We start from the raw sequence: 18,726 nt of genomic DNA, 5'->3' as shown, positions 1-18,726 counted from the left end.
ATGTTCTGAAATTTCACAGGTGGTGACATCTTTAGTTCTGCCAGGCGATCTATACAGAATGTTTGTCACTGAGAGTTCTAAGCACAGTTGGAGACACAGCTTGCTTGGCAGTTGGAAACAGCCATTATTTCCCACAATTCAACAAGACAGGAAACCATGGTCTTGACATCACACTGTGGGAGGGGTCACAATATCATCCATACAGACCACCCTGATGCTCTATTTGAGAAAATAGAGTGGGTTTGATATGGCTGTGTAAAACTTAAAGCTATAGTCTTGCTATAAACCAGCGGTTCTGGATGCTTGCTTGGCTTAACAAGGGCGGAAAGGGATAATTTGCATATTTAGTAGGTGTGCATTGTGGGTAACCACAAATGTTCATTTATAACTGAATTATTGCAAATTTCCTTCTGCTTTAAGAAGGCAATTACACCAAGCTTTGCTTTTTTAGTAGGAGGGCTTTTTGGTTCCTTTCATCCCCCTATACATTCCTCGTAGTTTGGGTCACCCTAAACTGCTTGGTTACTCTATTTGAGAAAAGGTAAAGATTTCTCATAGGAAAGGGGGAAACCGCTACTGATTGGGATGAAGTTCAATCCTTGGTTAAAGTTCCTGCATGCCTCGATGGATATTGATAAAACATAGATGCAGAATTAGAGGGAAACAAAAGGAAGTTTTGGACAGGCTCTGAGTGGATTTGTAGAAGGCAGAGGAGAAACCTACGGAAAACCCATTAGCAGAAAATGTGAAGGAATTGAATGCAGTCAAAGAGAAATTAAATATTCGTTTAAATGCCAGGAGTCAATTCCAGGCAGCGTGGAGGAATTATCTGGTATCTCGTTGCCATTCTGTACTGTAGCCTTGACAAAGGGGACCCCAAGGGGCCCCGAAACGACTCGGTTGTGGAATGGTTTGTCACGTGTTTTGAATAAACAGGACATGGTACTTTAGAGTGTGCGGACCTTCTGGAATTTTTTGTGAATTATCTGGTAAGGCAGCTTCTTCCTCATAATCTGTGGCCACTCTCAGCTGCTACTGAATGCATTGTATACATGGTGACAGCAGTTGTTGGCTAACTCAGCTCAGCATGTTTCATAGGATCCTATGCGTTCAGCATGAGGGATGATCAATGAGATGCAAATATTTCTGAGTTCACGCAATTTATGCACGTTTTTATGCTAATATATGCAGCTTGAAAATGGCCGATTCAAGTCCCACCCAGATTTAATATGATTGGTCCATTTTCAAGCTGTATATTTTTGCATAAAAATTTGCATAACTCTGCATGAACCTCGGAAATAGTTGCATCTTATTGATCATCCTTACTCGGCATACAGTCATTGTCGCCATGGGTACTATGTCTGTACTATGTCTATGTCGCCATGTACCACTACCACTACACAAAGTTGCCGCCCACAGTGATCCTTCGCTGCTCACAACTGTGCTGCCCACACTAAGACGCAGGTGCTTCTGGGACAATGCATATTTATAACCTTTGATTAGTATATAGATGGTATTAGTACATAGAATGTATTTTTTTTTATTGCAACTTTAGACACATTTCATAGTGTTATTTTCATTGTAGTTTAACCACTTCACCACTGAGGGGTTTTACCCCCTGACCACCAGAGCAATTTTCACCTTTCAGCGCTCCTTCCATTCATTCGTCTATAACTTTATCATTACTTATCGCAATGAAATGAACTATATCTTGTTTTTTCCGCCACCAATTAGGCTTTCTTTAGGTGGGACATTATGCCAAGAATTATTTTTTTCTAAATGTGTTTTAATGGGAAAATAGGAAAAATGTGGGGGGAAAAAAAATTATTTTTCAGTTTTCGGCCATTATAGTTTTTAAATAATGCATGCTACTGTAATTAAAACCCATGAAATTTATGTGCCCTTTTGTCCCGGTTATAAAACCGTTTAAATTATGTCCCTATCACAATGTTTGGCGCCAATATTTCATTTGGAAATAAAGGTGCATTTTTTTCAGTTTTGCGTCCATCCCTAATTACAAGCCCATAGTTTATAAAGTAAAAGTGTTATACCCTCTTGACTTAAATATTTAAAAAGTTCAGTCCCTAAGGTAACTAATTATGTATTTTTTTTAATTGTAAATTTTTGAATTTTTTTTTAATTACAAAAAAAAAAAAAAATTGGGAGTGTGGGAGGTAATGAGTTAATTTTTTGTGTAAAAGTCATTTATTTGTATGTGAAAAATGTGTAGGGTGTAGTTTACTATTTGGCCACAAGATGGCCACAGTAACTTTTTGCTTTATTGCGACCTCCAAGCCTCCTTCCGGAAGCTTGGAGGAAGAATAAGGAGGCTGGACACGTGAGTTTCTTCTCACAATGATCGCGCTGCCCATAGGAGAGCAGCGGGTCATTGTGGGGCTTAGATCAACGAACGGGAATGGATTTTCCCGTTCATTGATCTCCGGGCGAGCGGGCGGCGGCGTGTTTACTAGCGGCGGGCGGCGTGTTTACGAGCGGGAGCGCGGACAGCGTCGGGAACGCGGAAAGTACGTGTTTCTCCGTCCCTGGTTTTTAAAGGATGGAAAAAGGGGCGGAGAAATACGTACGCGCGGGGGTAAAGTGGTTAAAACCCTTACCAGTGATGTGAAAAACTATTTGCCCCCTTCCTGATTTCTTATTCTTTTGCATGTTTGTCACACTTAAATGTTTCTGCTCATCAAAAACCGTTAACTATTAGTCAAAGATAACATAATTGAACACAAAATGCAGTTTTAAATGATGGATTTTATTATTTAGTGAGAAAAAAAACTCCACACCTACATGGCCCTGTGTGAAAAAAAAATTGTACCCTGAACCTAATAACTGGTTGGGCCAACCTTAGCAGCAATAACTGCAATCAAGCGTTTGCGATAACTTGCAACAAGTCTTTTACAGCGCTCTGGAGGAATTTTGGCCCACTCATCTTTGCAAAATTGTTGTAATTCAGCTTTATTTGAGGGTTTTCTAGCATGAACCGCCTTTTTAAGGTCATGCCACAACATCTCAATAGGATTCAGGTCAGGACTTTGACTAGGCCACTCCAAAGTCTTCATTTTGTTTTTCTTCAGCCATTCAGAGGTGGATTTGCTGGTGTGTTTTGGGTCATTATCCTGCTGCAGCACCCAAGATCGCTCCAGCTTGAGTTGACGAACAGATGGCCGGACATTCTCCTTCAGGATTTTTTGGTAGACAATAGAATTCATGGTTCCATCTATCACAGCAAGCCTTCCAGGTCCTGAAGCAGCAAAACAACCCCAGACCATCACACTACCACCACCATATTTTACTGTTGGTATTATGTTATTTTGCTGAAATGCTGTGTTACTTCTACGCCAGATGTAACGGGACACGCACCTTCCAAAAAGTTCAACTTTTGTCTCGTCGGTCCACAAGGTATTTTCCCAAAAGTCTTGGCAATCATTGAGATGTTTTTTAGCAAAAGTGAGGCGAGCCCTAATGTTGTTTTTGCTTAAAAGTGGTTTGCACCTTGGATATCTGCCATGCAGGCCTTTTTTGCCCAGTCTCTTTCTTATGGTGGAGTCGTGAACATTGACCTTAATTGAGGCAAGTGAGGCCTGCAGTTCTTTAGATGTTGTCCTGTGGTCTTTTGTGGCCTCTCAGAAGAGTTCTCTCTGCGCTCTTGGGGTAATTTTGGTCGGCCGGCCACTCCTGGGAAGGTTCATCACTGTTCCATGTTTTTGCCATTTGTGGATAATGGCTCTCACTGTGGTTCGCTGGAGTCCCAAAGCTTTAGAAATGGCTTTATAACCTTTACCAGACTGATAGATCTCAAATTACTTTTGTTCTCATTTGTTCCTGAATTTCTTTGGATCTTGGCATGATGTCTAGGTTTTGAGGTGCTTTTGGTCTACTTCTCTTTGTCAGATAGCTCCTATTTAAGTGATTTCTTGATTGAAACAGGTGTGGCAGTAATCAGGCCTGGGGCTGACTACAGAAATTGAACTCAGGTGTGATAAACCACAGTTAAGTTATTTTTTAACCACTTGAGGACCGTGGGCTTTACCCCACTTAAGGACCAGAGACTTTTTCTCCATTCAGACCACTGCAGCTTTCACGGTTTATTGCTCGCTCATACAACCTCCCACCTAAATGAATTTTGGCTCCTTTTCTTGTCACTAATAAAGCTTTCTTTTGGTGCTATTTGATTGCTGCTGCGATTTTTACTTTTTATTATATTCATCAAAAAAGACATGAATTTTGGCAAAAAAAATGATTTTTTTAACTTTCTGTGCTGACATTTTTCAAATAAAGTAAAATTTCTGTATACATGCAGCGCGAAAAATGTGGACAAACATGTTTTTGATTAAAAAAAACCCATTCAGCCTATATTTATTGGTTTGGGTAAAAGTTATAGCATTTACAAACTATGGTGCAAAAAGTAAATTTTCCCATTTTCCAGCATCTCTGACTTTTCTGACCCCCTGTCATGTTTCATGAGGGGCTAGAATTCCAGGATAGTATAAATACCCCCCAAATGACCCCATTTTGGAAAGAAGACATCCCAAAGTATTCACTGAGAGGCATAGTGAGTTCATAGAATACATTATTTTTTGTCACAAGTAAGCGGAAAATGACACTTTGTGACAAAACAAAAAGAAAAAGAAAAGTTTCCATTTCTTGTAACTTGCGACAAAAAAAAATGAAATCTGCCACGGACTCACAATGTCCCTCTCTGAATACCTTGAAGTGTCTACTTTCCAAAATGGGGTCATTTGTGGGGTGTGTTTACTGTCCTGACATTTTGGGGGGTGCTAAATTGTAAGCACCCCTGTAAAGCCTAAAGGTGCTCATTGGACTTTGGGCCCCTTAGCGCAGTTAGGCTGCAAAAAAGTGCCACACATGTGGTATTGCCGTACTCAGGAGAAGTAGTATAATGTGTTTTGGGGTGTATTTTTACACATACCCATGCTGGGTGGGAGAAATATCTCTGTAAATGACAATTGTTTGATTTTTTTTTTTTTTTTTTTGCACACAATTGTCCATTTACAGAGAGATTTCTCCCACTCAGCATGGGTATGTGTAAAAATACACCCCAAAACACATTATACTACTTCTCCTGAGTACGGCGATACCACATGTGTGGCACGTTTTTGCACCCTAACTGCGCTAAGGGGCCCAAAGTCCAAAGAGAACCTTTAGGATTTCACAGGTCATTTTTGTTTCAAGATGACTACTCACGGTTTAGGGCCCCTAAAATGCCAGGGCAGTATAGGAACCCCACTAATGACCCCATTTTAGAAAGAAGACACGCCAAGGTATTCCGTTAGGAGTATGGTGAGTTCATAGAAGTTTTTATTTTTTTGTCACAAGTTAGCGGAAATTGATTTTAATTGTTTTTTTTCACAAAGTGTCATTTTCCGCTAACTTGTGACAAAAAATAAAATCTTCTATGAACTAACCATACTCCTAACGGAATACCTTTAGGTGTCTTCTTTCTAGAATGGGGTCATTTGTGGGGTTCCTATACTGCCCTGGCATTTTAGGGGCCCTAAACCGTGAGGAGTAGTCTTGAAACCAAATGTCGCAAAATGACCTGTGAAATCCTAAAGGTACTCATTGGACTTTGGGCCCCTTAGCGTAGTTAGGGTGTAAAAAAGTGCCACACATGTGGTACCGCCGTACTCAAGAGAAGTAGTATAATGTGTTTTGGGGTGTATTTTTGCACATACACATGCTGGGTGGGAGAAATATCTCTGTAAATGACAATTGTTTGATTTTTTTTTTTTTACACACAATTGTCCATTTACAGAGAGCTTTCTCCCACCCAGCATGGGTATGTGTAAAAATACACCCCAAAACACATTATACTACTTTTCCTGAGTACGGCGGTACCACATGTGTGACACTTTTTTGCAGCCTAGGTGCGCTAAGGGGCCCATCGTCCTATTCACAGGTCATTTTGAGGCATTTGTTTTCTAGACTACTCATGGTTTAGGGCCCCTAAAATGCCAGGGCAGTATAGGAACCCCACAAGTGACCCCATTTTAGAAAGAAGACACCCCAAGGTATTCCGTTAGGTGTATGGCGAGTTCATAGAAGATTTTATTTTTTTGTCACAAGTTAGTGAAAAGTGACACTTTGTGAAAAAAAAACAATAAAAATCAATTTCCGCTAACTTTTGACAAAAAATAAAATCTTCTATGAACTCGTCATACACCTAACAGAATACCTTGGGGTGTCTTTTTTCTAAAATGGGGTCACTTGTGGGGTTCCTATACCGCCCTGGCATTTTACGGGCCCAAAACCGTGAGTAGTCTAGAAACCAAATGTCTCAAAATGACTGTTCAGGGGTATAAGCATCTGCAAACTTTGATGAGAGGTGGTCTATGAGGGGGCGAATTTTGTGGAACCGGTCATAAGCAGGGTGGCCTTTTAGATGACAGGTTGTATTGGGCCTGATCTGATGGATAGGAGTGCTAGGGGGGTGACAGGAGGTGATTGATGGGTGTCTCAGGGGGTGGTTAGAGGGGAAAATAGATGCAATCAATGCACTGGGGAGGTGATCAGAAGGGGGTCTGAGGGTTTGGCCGAGCGAGGAGCGAGATTACACAGGTGCTCGCACGAAGGGGCTCTCCCGTCAGACAACACAGTGGAGCACAGCGAGCAGCCTGCCAGCGTTTGCAGGCTGCGATCGTTATTTGCAGGAGGAGATTTATTTCTATAGTGCTGCCATTTAATGCAGCGCTGCACAGAGGATAGGCTTGTCACTAATTGTCTCTCTGATGGGCTCACAATCTATTCCCTGACATAGTAGTGTAGTGTATGCATCGTAGTGTAGGGACAATTTAGGGGGAAAGGGGAGAGGGAGGGGTGATTTAAAAAAGTAAATATTTCACTCTTTTTTTAATTTAAAAAAAAAAAAAAATCTCAGAAGCAATGAAATACTGCCAAAAGTAAGCACGAGCAATAAACCGTTAAAGTTGTGACGTGCTGAACTGTAAAAAAAATGGCCTGGTCACTAGGGGGGTATAAACCTCTGGTCCTCAAGTGGTTAATGTAAGTCAATTGGAGCGTTTTTTAAAAAGCTTTCAGAAATCTCTGATTGCCGAAAAGCGCTTAGGGCCCATTAACACTTAGAAGCGCAAAGCGTTTTGCGAGAGTGATTTTTCCGCGATTTCACGCAGAAAAATCTCTGTACAGTGCAGCGATTTCTCCGCAATCGCGTTTAGCGCTTCTATAGCACTGAAATACGATCGCCGGGAACTCGCCTGAAAATTGTGCAGGCTATGCGTTTGCGTTTCGTGATTTGTGAGGATTGGCGCAAATTGCCCAAGTAAGAACTGGCCCATAGTATTTTATTACACTAGCACTTTCAAAAGTGCTAGTGTTAGAGCGTTTTGCCGAAATCGCCGGCAAAATGCTCAAGTGTGAATGGGCCCTAATAGCGTATCTGAGCCCTGGTTTAACCACATGCCTGTTTCAAGGGTTTACCTTAGACACTACTTATACCAGAAGATTAGCAGAACTGCCAGGCAACTTCTTGTTGGAATACAGTGAAAAAAAAATGTGTTGGTGGGCCAAATAAAAGTTTGATCCGGCCTAAAGGTAGCCACTAACGATCCAATCTTTTTCATCCAATCTTACCATTTCTATGTAATATAAGGGACTGCCTATAGTAGTTATTCAATATATTCACTCAGTTTACTCTTCTACTACATAGATTTGGTAAGATTGGAGGAAAAAGATTGGATCGTTAGTGGCCACCCTTAAGGTGGCCACACACACGATGCAATAAAATGATCCGATTTTACGGCAATTCGATAAAAACGATCAGATCTCCCGAAAGCTTTTTTTCATTCGACTGAAAAATCCAATCGGATTTCCCATTTTTTTCGATTTTTATCGATCTGGAATGCCAGATATTTTTTTTCAATCTTTCTACAAGTTCCAAAAGCTATTCTAATGTGTTCTGGCTTACTGCAGCACTTTGTACTATCACAATCTCTGTAATAAATCAGTGTATCTTTCCCCTGTCAGACTTGTCGGCCTGTGTCTGGAAGGCTGCCAAGTTCTTCAGTGTTGTGGTTCTGCTATGAACTCCCCCTTCCAGGCCCCTCTATGCACACTGCCTGTGTGTTATTTAGATTAGAGCAGCTTCTCTCTTATCTTTTACAAGCTGGATAAATCGTCCTCTGAGCTGGCTGGGCTTTCACATACTGAAGAATTACAGACAAGGGCAAAGCTATTTGCAGGAAGAAACGAGCAGCCTGAAACTTCAGTGCATGGGAGATGCAGGGGGAAAGAAACACACAAATGATCTCTTGAGATTCAAAAGGAAGGCTGTATACAGCCTGCTTGTGTATGGATGTATTTTCTATGTGTGGACATACTGTACATCAACCTACTTCCTGTTTTGGTGGCCATTTTGTTTGTTTATAAACAAACTTTTTAAAATTGTTTTTAACCACTTTTAATGCGGCAGGGAGCGGCGAAATGTCGGGCTCCTTCTTCCGTGTATGACGCGGCTGACGTCACACGCCGGCCGCCTCGCATCATCACGGCGGCCGGCGTGGCAGTACGGCGCATGCGCGCTTTAATCGCGCATGCGCCGTACTGCCACGCCGGCCGCCGTGATGACGCGAGGCGGCCGGCGTGTGACGTCAGCCGCGTCAAACGCGGAAGGAACAGCCCGACACTCAGCAGAGTGTCGCCCGGGCTGCGGCCGGTCAGCCATTCCAGAGCGGGGCCTAGGAGAGGAGCCAGGACGCCGTCGTGGGACCTCCCGACCAGCGCTGGACTAAAGAAAGCCCCCGGTGAGTACTATTTTACTTTTTAAGTAGAGCTCGGAGTCCCTTTAAAGTCTGAAACACCCGATCTGCTGCATGCTTGTTCAGGGGCTATGGCTAATAGTATTAGACTAATAGTATTAGAGGCAGAGGATCAGCAGGGCTGCCAGGCAACTGGTATTGCATAAAAGGAAATAAACATGGCAGCCTCCATATACCTATCTCTTCAGTTCCCCTTTAACCCTTGCAATATAAAGAGCTGAAATAAACAATGGCATTTGTTTTCGGGAAGAATGTAGTTTCCCTATAGTTGAACTGGATATTTCATGACTTCTTCCTCATGGCACAGCGCCTGGCTCTCTTATCAGTTTGGAAAGGGAGGAACAAAGCTTTTGATACAGTTTGCGTTTGAATAGAGGTTCTGGTATTACATAACCCTTTATTAAACAATGCTAGAGCTCAACCTTATTGAGTTATAATACATAGCAGTCCGCTAGACTCTTCCTGGAACTGAAATCCCTCATTAGGGTGGGTCTCATTTTATCAGGACCTGGTGGAGCAGGAAGCTCGGTACAAAAAAAACAAAACTGTTAGTTTTTCCAAAATCTAGATGGGTGATGTGTGTCTGTTTGTATTCTGGGCTGTGACTGGGTAAAGATTTGAGGGTTTTTCTTTAATCTATTGTGTGATTACTAATTGCGTGATGTAATGACGTATCTGAGACAGTACACTATCTGAACATTTCTATGACGCAGCTGTCGGTGTCTTATTACTGATACGAGATCGGGAGATCTGGAAGAGAGGGGCGTATCATGATTAGTGATGTTGCACAATAGGAATGCAGGAATCAGGTAGAACATTGTCCCTATTAACAGACTTATGTTTCCAGTGCCTAACCCTAACCAGCCCACTCCTCAAGTAAGCCTGACTGCAAAAAGGGATATAGATTAATTTTTATGTATTTTTGTTTAATTTATTAATTACACATTGTAAAGTAAAACTTAAGGGACCTAAAAATTATACCTATGTAAAGGGAATACTCTTGATCCTTTAGAGCAGTGCTGTCCAACTGGTGGCCCGCGGGCCGCATCCGGCCCGCCAGGCCTCCTGTTGCGGCCCGCTCCTCTCCCCGGGATGCAGGCATGGCGTGCGCTATGGGCACCATGCCTGCTCCCTCTTGTGTGGCCTCTCCTGTGTCCCCGCTGCCTCACAGCTCACTAGCTCAGACCTCACAGATCGCGGCGACTGAGGCTAACAGAGTGCGCATATTACCCGCACAGAGTACGTCACATGCGGAAGTAAAATCAGTCACTTCCGCATGTGACGTTCTGCCGCGCGGATGTTATGCGCGCGCTCTGCTTGTTTCAGTCGCCGCGATCTGTGAGGTCTGAGCTAGTGAGCTGTGAGGCAGCGGCAGTGGGGCACAGGAGAGAGGTAACGGGCGAGGCAATGGGGGAAATGCCTGTCACTCTCACTTGGGGGCACCTGTCACTCTCACTGGGGGGCACCTGTCACTCTCACTGGGGGGCACCTGTCACTCTCACTGGGGGGCACCTGTCACTCTCACTGGGGGGGCACCTGTCACTCTCACTGGGGGGCACCTGTCTCTCTCACTGGGGGAACACCTGTCACTCTCACTGGGGGGCACCTGTCACTCTAACTTGGGGGGCACCTGTCACTCTCTAACTGGGGGGCACCTGTCACTATCTAACTGGGGGGCACCTGTCACTCTCACTGGGGGGCACCTGTCACTCTCACTGGGGGGCACCTGTCACTCTCACTGGGGGAACACCTGTCACTCTCACTGGGGGGCACCTGTCACTCTCACTGGGGGAACACCTGTCACTCTCACTGGGGGGCACCTGTCACTCTCTAACTTGGGGGGCCCCTGTCACTCTCACTGGGGGGCACCTGTCACTCTCACTGGGGGGCACCTGTCACTCTCACTGGGGGAACACCTGTCACTCTCACTGGGGGGCACCTGTCACTCTCTAACTTGGGGGGCACCTGTCACTCTCCTACTGGGGGGCACCTGTCACTATCTAACTGGGGGGCACCTGTCACTATCTAACTGGGGGGACACCTGTCACTAACTGGGGGGACACCTGTCACTATCTTCTGCCTATTTATGTGAAATGCTCTCTATTTATGTGCCTCATGACTGCTGAATTTGTCGTGTTGGGGGCCTCATGATTTGTTGGGGGCCTCATGATTGCTGAATTTGTCTTGTTGGGGGCCTCATGATTTGTTGGGGGCATCACGATTGCTGATTTTGTCTTGTTGGGGGCCTCAAGATTGCTGATTTTGTCTTGTTGGGGGCCTCAAGATTGCAGATTTTGTCTTGTTGGGGGCCTCAAGATTGCTGATTTTGTCTTGTTGGGGGCCTCATGATTGCTGAATTTAGAGTACGTCACATGCGGAAGTAAAATCAGTCACTTCCGCATGTGACGTTCTGCCGCGCGGATGTTATGCGCGCGCTCTGCTTGTTTCAGTCGCCGCGATCTGTGAGGTCTGAGCTAGTGAGCTGTGAGGCAGCGGCAGTGGGGCACAGGAGAGAGGTAACGGGCGAGGCAATGGGGGAAATGCCTGTCACTCTCACTGGGGGGCACCTGTCACTCTCACTGGGGGGCACCTGTCACTCTCACTGGGGGGCACCTGTCACTCTCACTGGGGGGGCACCTGTCACTCTCACTGGGGGGCACCTGTCTCTCTCACTGGGGGAACACCTGTCACTCTCACTGGGGGGGCACCTGTCACTCTCACTGGGGGGCACCTGTCACTCTCACTGGGGGAACACCTGTCACTCTCACTGGGGGAACACCTGTCACTCTCACTGGGGGGGCACCTGTCACTCTCACTGGGGGGCACCTGTCACTCTCACTGGGGGAACACCTGTCACTCTCACTGGGGGGCACCTGTCACTCTCACTGGGGGGCACCTGTGTCACTCACTGGGGGAACACCTGTCACTCTCACTGGGGGGCACCTGTCACTCTCTAACTTGGGGGGCACCTGTCACTCTAACTTGGGGGGCACCTGTCACTCTCTAACTGGGGGGCACCTGTCACTATCTAACTGGGGGGCACCTGTCACTCTCACTGGGGGGCACCTGTCACTCTCACTGGGGGAACACCTGTCACTCTCACTGGGGGGCACCTGTCACTCTCACTGGGGGAACACATGTCACTCTCACTGGGGGGCACCTGTCACTCTCTAACTTGGGGGGCCCCTGTCACTCTCACTGGGGGGCACCTGTCACTCTCACTGGGGGGCACCTGTCACTCTCACTGGGGGGCACCTGTCACTCTCACTGGGGGAACACCTGTCACTCTCACTGGGGGGCACCTGTCACTCTCTAACTTGGGGGGCACCTGTCACTCTCCTACTGGGGGGCACCTGTCACTATCTAACTGGGGGGCACCTGTCACTATCTAACTGGGGGGACACCTGTCACTAACTGGGGGGACACCTGTCACTATCTTCTGCCTATTTATGTGAAATGCTCTCTATTTATGTGCCTCATGACTGCTGAATTTGTCGTGTTGGGGGCCTCATGATTTGTTGGGGGCCTCATGATTGCTGAATTTGTCTTGTTGGGGGCCTCATGATTTGTTGGGGGCATCACGATTGCTGATTTTGTCTTGTTGGGGGCCTCAAGATTGCTGATTTTGTCTTGTTGGGGGCCTCAAGATTGCAGATTTTGTCTTGTTGGGGGCCTCAAGATTGCTGATTTTGTCTTGTTGGGGGCCTCATGATTGCTGAATTTGTCTTGTTGGGGGTCACATGATTGCGAACTGCGAGACTATGGAAAAGCTGAATCGTCATCATGAAACAATAGCGTTAAACCTACTTTTTTAGCTTTTTAAAACGGAAAATAAAACTGGGAGGTTCTAAAAAACCCCACATTTTTCAGGAGTAGGATGGATGAAATTGTTTATCTTCACAGTTTATTTTCAACTTGGATTTTCCATAATATTCATGTATGAGTTAAAACCTTTGTATGTAGTTTAAATTGCTGTTGCCACTTTGCGATAGATAAGTGACTTTTGGGTTGCAGTTTGGACACTCGGCCTCCAAAAGGTTCACCACCACTGTCCTAATCTAATGTCCCACATTGCTAAATTCATGTAAATTTGTCTCCACCTGTGGCCACACCCACATTCTGGTCCATGGCTACGCGCGCCACACATCTTCACCAACATCTTAAATTGCATTTTGTGGAAAGTGCTGCCAATCTAATTGTCCTTTAATTGCATTTTTTCCTGGGGGGGGGGGGGGTCTGCGACTCTAGCAAGAACCTTCGGCCCTCCACCATGGGGTCTGAAAAAAAAATGGCCCTCCATGCCCATGAAGTTGGACAGCACTGCTTTAGAGCCTTTCTGGTCCTCAATCCCTGCCCTCCATCCACTGCTGGCAACCTCCCTTTTAAACAATGCCAGTTGCCTGGCTTTCCTACTGAACTCTTTGGTTGCAGTAGTGCCTGATTCACACACCTGAAACAAGCATGCAGCTACTCTAGTCAGACTTAAAGGACAACTGAATTGAGAGGGATAAGGAGGCTGCCATATTTATTTCCTCTTAACCACCCTGGCGTTCTATTTCATGTGGCTGTGGGTAGCTTTATTTTTGTTTTTTAAATGCTATTTTTTAGTGTAGCTAGCACTATCTCTAGTGTATCGTGGCAAGAAAGCGCAACAGAGGATGTACCATCTACGGCAGCTGAAAAAGTTTGGCCTACCTCAAAATCTAATGGTGCAGTTCTACACTGCAATCATCGAATCCACCATAACATCATCTATGACTGTATGGTTCGGCTCCTGCTCAGCATTAGAAAAGGGGAGGCTGCAGCGCATCATCCGATCAGCGGAAAGGATAATTGGCTGTAGCTTACCTTCCCTGCAGGATCTTTACGCTAGCAGGTGCAGAAAGAGAGCAACCAAAATTGCCTCTGACCCCTCTCACACAGCTCACTCCATCTTCCAGCGCATTCCTTCAGGAGTAAGATTCCGGTCAATCGCTACCAAAACCTCTAGACGCAGGAACAGTTTTTTTCCTCAAGCGGTAGCCATACTAAATACAGAACCCCGCTAGAGCTGCTAGGACTTGAAAGTTATCAGCACAGAACTGTAAATGAACAATTCTCACATTGCCTACTGCCACTATACTTGCATAATGTCCTTGACTTGTAATATACACACTGTCTGTCCTTGTATTGTTTTTGTTTGTGTTTGTTAAGCAACTGCCAAGACAAATTCTTTGTAGGTGCAAACTTACTTACAAAATAAAATTGATTCTGATTAGCTTCCCCCTAAAATTCGCCCTAGACTATTATACATGCACAATACTATACATACATAGACATATGACTATGGTAAGGATTACCGTAGATTGTGATCCCCTCTGAGGGACAGTTAAGTGACAAGACAATATACTCTGTACAGCGCTGCGTAAGATGCTGGCGCTATATAAATACTAAATAATAATAATCATACTTTCGGTTCAGTTTCCCCTATTACCTCTAGAGGCTGATAGTGTTCATTTTATCAGCTTGCCAGCAGCACAGTTCTCTTGCAGATGATCCCTGCCCACCTGCTTGTACAACAAGTACGTGTGACTGTCTGCAGGATAAGTTTGAAGCCAGACAGCACCTGTATTCAGGTGTCAAGAAAAATATTTCATCATTTCTGCAGGTGCATTGTTGTGTGAAAAGGTTGGGAGGTAATGATGTATGACAAGTGTACAAGAGTAATCCTCTATAGCCCCACAGGAGTCATTTACAGTGTGTCACAGACACAGAAATATGACAGGTGCTCACGCTGAAACCCAATAGTCTGAAGTTGTGATGCACAGATTGCAAGTGTAACTGTCCTGCCTCCCCCTAAAGCCTCATACACACGTGCAAGGTATGTTGCCCGGCGGGAATTGGGATCCGATCCCCTCAGGCAACATTATAGGGCCGATACTGTAGAGACCTATTGCTAGCCTGCAGGCTAGCGATGTTGCTATGTGGGAGAGGAGGAGGGTGGACGGAGTGGTGAGCAAATGACAACAATAGGCAGCCGAAGTGGGTGGGTAGAACAATGCGCTCAGCCAGCGATGAGCCATACTGATCTTCCGGGCTGGCTGCTGGTCGAGGCATGGAGGACTGCTGTATTCATGTTAGAGTCTCAGCATTCTGGATACCATAGAGCTTTCCCGTCATTAGCGTCGTGAGGGGGGGGGGGGCGGGGAGTGCGACCTGCACCAGGTGGGGTGAGAGATTGGCAGGGCAGGAGTGACATGCGGCTGCCCTGAGTGCTGAAGGAGGGGGGCGCTGTAATTGAGTCAGCAGCAGGGAGGGCAGCCTGACATCTCCTTCCCTTCCTCTTCCCAGGCCGCCCTCCGTGCTCCTCCCTCCGACTGCAGAGTTAGCGCAGAGAAGCGCTGTAAACTGTCGGCAACTTTCCTCCCTGGTTCCAATCGCCGCTGGTCTCCTCCTCTGCATAGACGCTTATACACACGCTGCTTCCTTTTAAACGGGAAACGGCGCGTGTATAAGCGTCTATGTAGAGATGGAGACCGGCGGCAAGTGACCGGCGATTGGAACCAGGGAGGTGAGTTGCCGACAGTTTACAGCGCTTCCCTGTGCTAACTCTGCAGTCGGAGGGGGGAGCACAGAGGGCGGCCCGGGGAGAGGAAGGGAGGGAGAGGTCAGGCTGCCCTCTCCGCAGCTGACTCCCCCCTTCATTATGGGGGGGGGGAGGGGGGTGGCACATACCTACCTTCCTAACCTATAATGGGTGGCAGCTACCTATGCTGGGTGGCACCTACCTAATCTAACCTATACTGGGGGGCAGCTACCAATCTAACCTATACTGGGGGGCAGCTACCAATCTAACCTGTACTGGGGGGCACCTACCTATGTAATCTATACTGGGGGCACCTACCTATCTAACCTATACTGGGGGGCACCTACCTATCTAACCTATACTGGGGGGCACCTACCTAATCTAACCTGTACTGGGGGACAGCTACCTATCCAACCTATACTGGGGGCACCAGCTTGGTCAAATAGTTTTTCAGCACTCCTTAGGCAGTCTTCTGAACTTCCCGTGTCCCTGAGTAATTCCAAAGACTAGCAGGCCCATACTGTGCTCACACGTGTGCAGATGTGCTTGTCTTTGAAACTACTCAGGGCCTGAAGACCTAGCAGGTTGAACGACTTCAACTGGGGACGGTGCAGGAAGGATGGACCGCAAGGAGGAACGGCAAGTCTCTATGATATCCACAGCCCTCCCTCTACTTAGGTTAAAATCAAACCTGAATTGAGTTTCCTCACGTCAGGTTTGCTTTAATACTTGTTTCTTTTATCTTCTGTTTGGGATGATTCAATGCATTTTTGAACTTGCCCCTGAGTGGCATCTCTTGTCTAAACATTTCTCATTAATCCTCAGGGCTGGTTCTCAGAGGCTTTAAACACCACGTTGTTCAAGCGCTGTCCATTCAAATGAATGAACAGTGCTTTTTAAACCTCTGTACTGGCTACTCCTGTCGTACGTGTAGCATCCAGCATCGGCTACGTTCAGCGCTACTGCGTCAGCCCACAGGGGTCAAATCGTGATTCAAGTGCTTTTCTGCTCAGTAGGAAAACACTGCGGCTGCTGGTTCAGACACTCATCTGCACCAGAGCTGTGTAAGGCAGGGCTGTGGAGTCGGTCCAAAAATCCACCGACTCTGACTCCTCAGTTTAGGATTCCTCCGACTCCTCGACTCCGACTCCTCTAATTTGCATATTACAATTTTGTTGATTAACAGTATGTAACGTGAAATTTGTCTCTTAACTGCCAACGCTTAGGATTTTACAAGACAACTGAAGTGAGAAGGATATGTAGACTACTATATTTACTCCCTTTAGACTAAAATTAGTCCTTGGTAAGAGTACTTGTAAAAGGTACAGACCGGAACAAAGAACATCTATCAGGCCCTAGGCAATGTAACTGTGGGTACATGTAAGAGTTATGTGCAGGTACTCTGCAGGGGAATAAGGAGATTCTTCTTCTATTACACATTCTTCATGCACAATCTAAACCAGGTTTATGGGTGATAGACAACACCTCTGTGTTCAATGTGCACAACATTCTCAGTGGATTCCCTGCAGCTCTGTGGAGTGCATATGTAGAGTATAGTACTACTGTGTAACAAAGTAAACCCGAGACAGATGAAATTAAAGTTTTATACATACCTGGGGCTTCCTACAGCCTAATCAGTTCCTTTCGCTGTTCTCCTCCGCCACCTGGATCTTCTGCTATGAGTCCAGGTACTTGAGCCAGTCTGGTGTAGTGCGCATGCACACACTCCGCCGCCAGGAGCGTCCTAAACCTGCGCAGCACTATTGCGCAGGTGCAGAATACTCCTGGCTGTGGAAGCGGCACGTAGCCAGACTGCTCTGACTGGCTGAATTACCTGGACTCCTAGTAGAAGATCCAGGTGGTGGAGGAGGACAGCAAGGGACTGATTAGCCTAAAGGGATTTGGAAGAAGCCCCAGGTTTGTATAACACTTTTCTTTTCATCCGTCTCAGGTACCCTTTAATTTGTAGTCACCAAACCAAATTTTAACAACATATCAAATTATTTGATTTCATGAGCAAAGAGAGTGCACACATTTGCATAAATCAGCATCAATGCAGAATTATTTCCATCTCATTGACCATCTCTATTAGTGACACGTCTACACATCAGGCTTTATTCTTACAGCATAGATGTTATTTCGTATATATGTTACGGCCAGAACCCGAAGTTTGGCCAGAACTAGAAGTGGCCGGCCACTTCGGGTTCTGGCCGGCCAATGCGCGAACTGGCCGCTGCGCTGCGGCCAATGTGAGAAATGAAACAATTCCTGTAAGGTTAATGTGATGTTGTGGCCGCAGCGCAGCGGGCAAAATGTATCACACATCTTTACTTTATTCAATGGCATTAAGCCGCCCGGCTTTTTCCTCTGCCTCTCTCCTCCTCCCCCCGCCTCTCTCTCCTCCCCCCCGCCTCTCTCTCCCCTTCTCTTATGGGCAGCCGGGCGTGTCCAGGAGAGTCGTTCGTCGCGGCAGGAGAGCAGAGCGGGGAGGCTGCAGACATTGCTTCTGCCAGCACCCGCTCTGCAAGAACGGCAGGATTCCCCTGCCGCGACGAACGACTCCGGAGGGACACGCGTGTCCCCGCCCGGCTGTGCCCATAAGAGAAGGAGAGAGAGAGGCGGGGGGAGGAGAGAGAGGCGGGGGAGGAGAGAGAGGCAGAGGAAAAAGCCGGGCGGCTTAATGCCATTGAATAAAGTAAAGATGTGTGATACATTTTGCCCGCTGCGCTGCGGCCACAACATCACATTAACCTTACAGGAATTGTTTCATTTCTCACATTGGCCGCAGCGCAGCGGCCAGTTCGCGCATTGGCCGGCCAGAACCCGAAGTGGCCGGCCACTTCTAGTTCTGGCCAAACTTCGGGTTCTGGCCGTAACATATATGAGATTCCTGTGTACACATCATATATACTGTACAGTCACAATCAGATGTGTATATCTGACTTGAAAAATATGGGGACTGCTTTATTGAAGCAGCAGAAGTAACTAATTTTGATTGGTTTATTTCATTTTTGTGGACTGAACGCAGCTATTACTGTATATATACATTATTTTTAATGACTATTATCTGAGAAATAGAACATTTTATCATATTTTCTATTTTAATTACAGTTACAAATTCATTAGGAGTCGGAGTTGGTGCATTTTTTCCCGACTCCGACTCCAGGCACCCAAAATTGCTCCGACTCCACAGCCCTGGTGTAAGGGCTGGTTTACATGGGCTTCTGCCGAGCTTTCACTCAGCGCAGGCGTTTAAACACCAGCATTTAGACGCTAGCTGTTGAAGGCTTTTGGGAAGCCTTCAAGGCTAGCAGTTCAGGTCTCAACATGTTGCTTTCAAGACGAGACACAACG

Source organism: Hyperolius riggenbachi, chromosome 6, assembly GCF_040937935.1.
Source record: "Hyperolius riggenbachi isolate aHypRig1 chromosome 6, aHypRig1.pri, whole genome shotgun sequence".
NCBI classification, from domain to species: Eukaryota; Metazoa; Chordata; class Amphibia; order Anura; family Hyperoliidae; genus Hyperolius; species Hyperolius riggenbachi.
The sequence above is the reverse complement of the archived record's forward strand: the minus strand, read 5'-3'. Positions refer to the sequence as shown.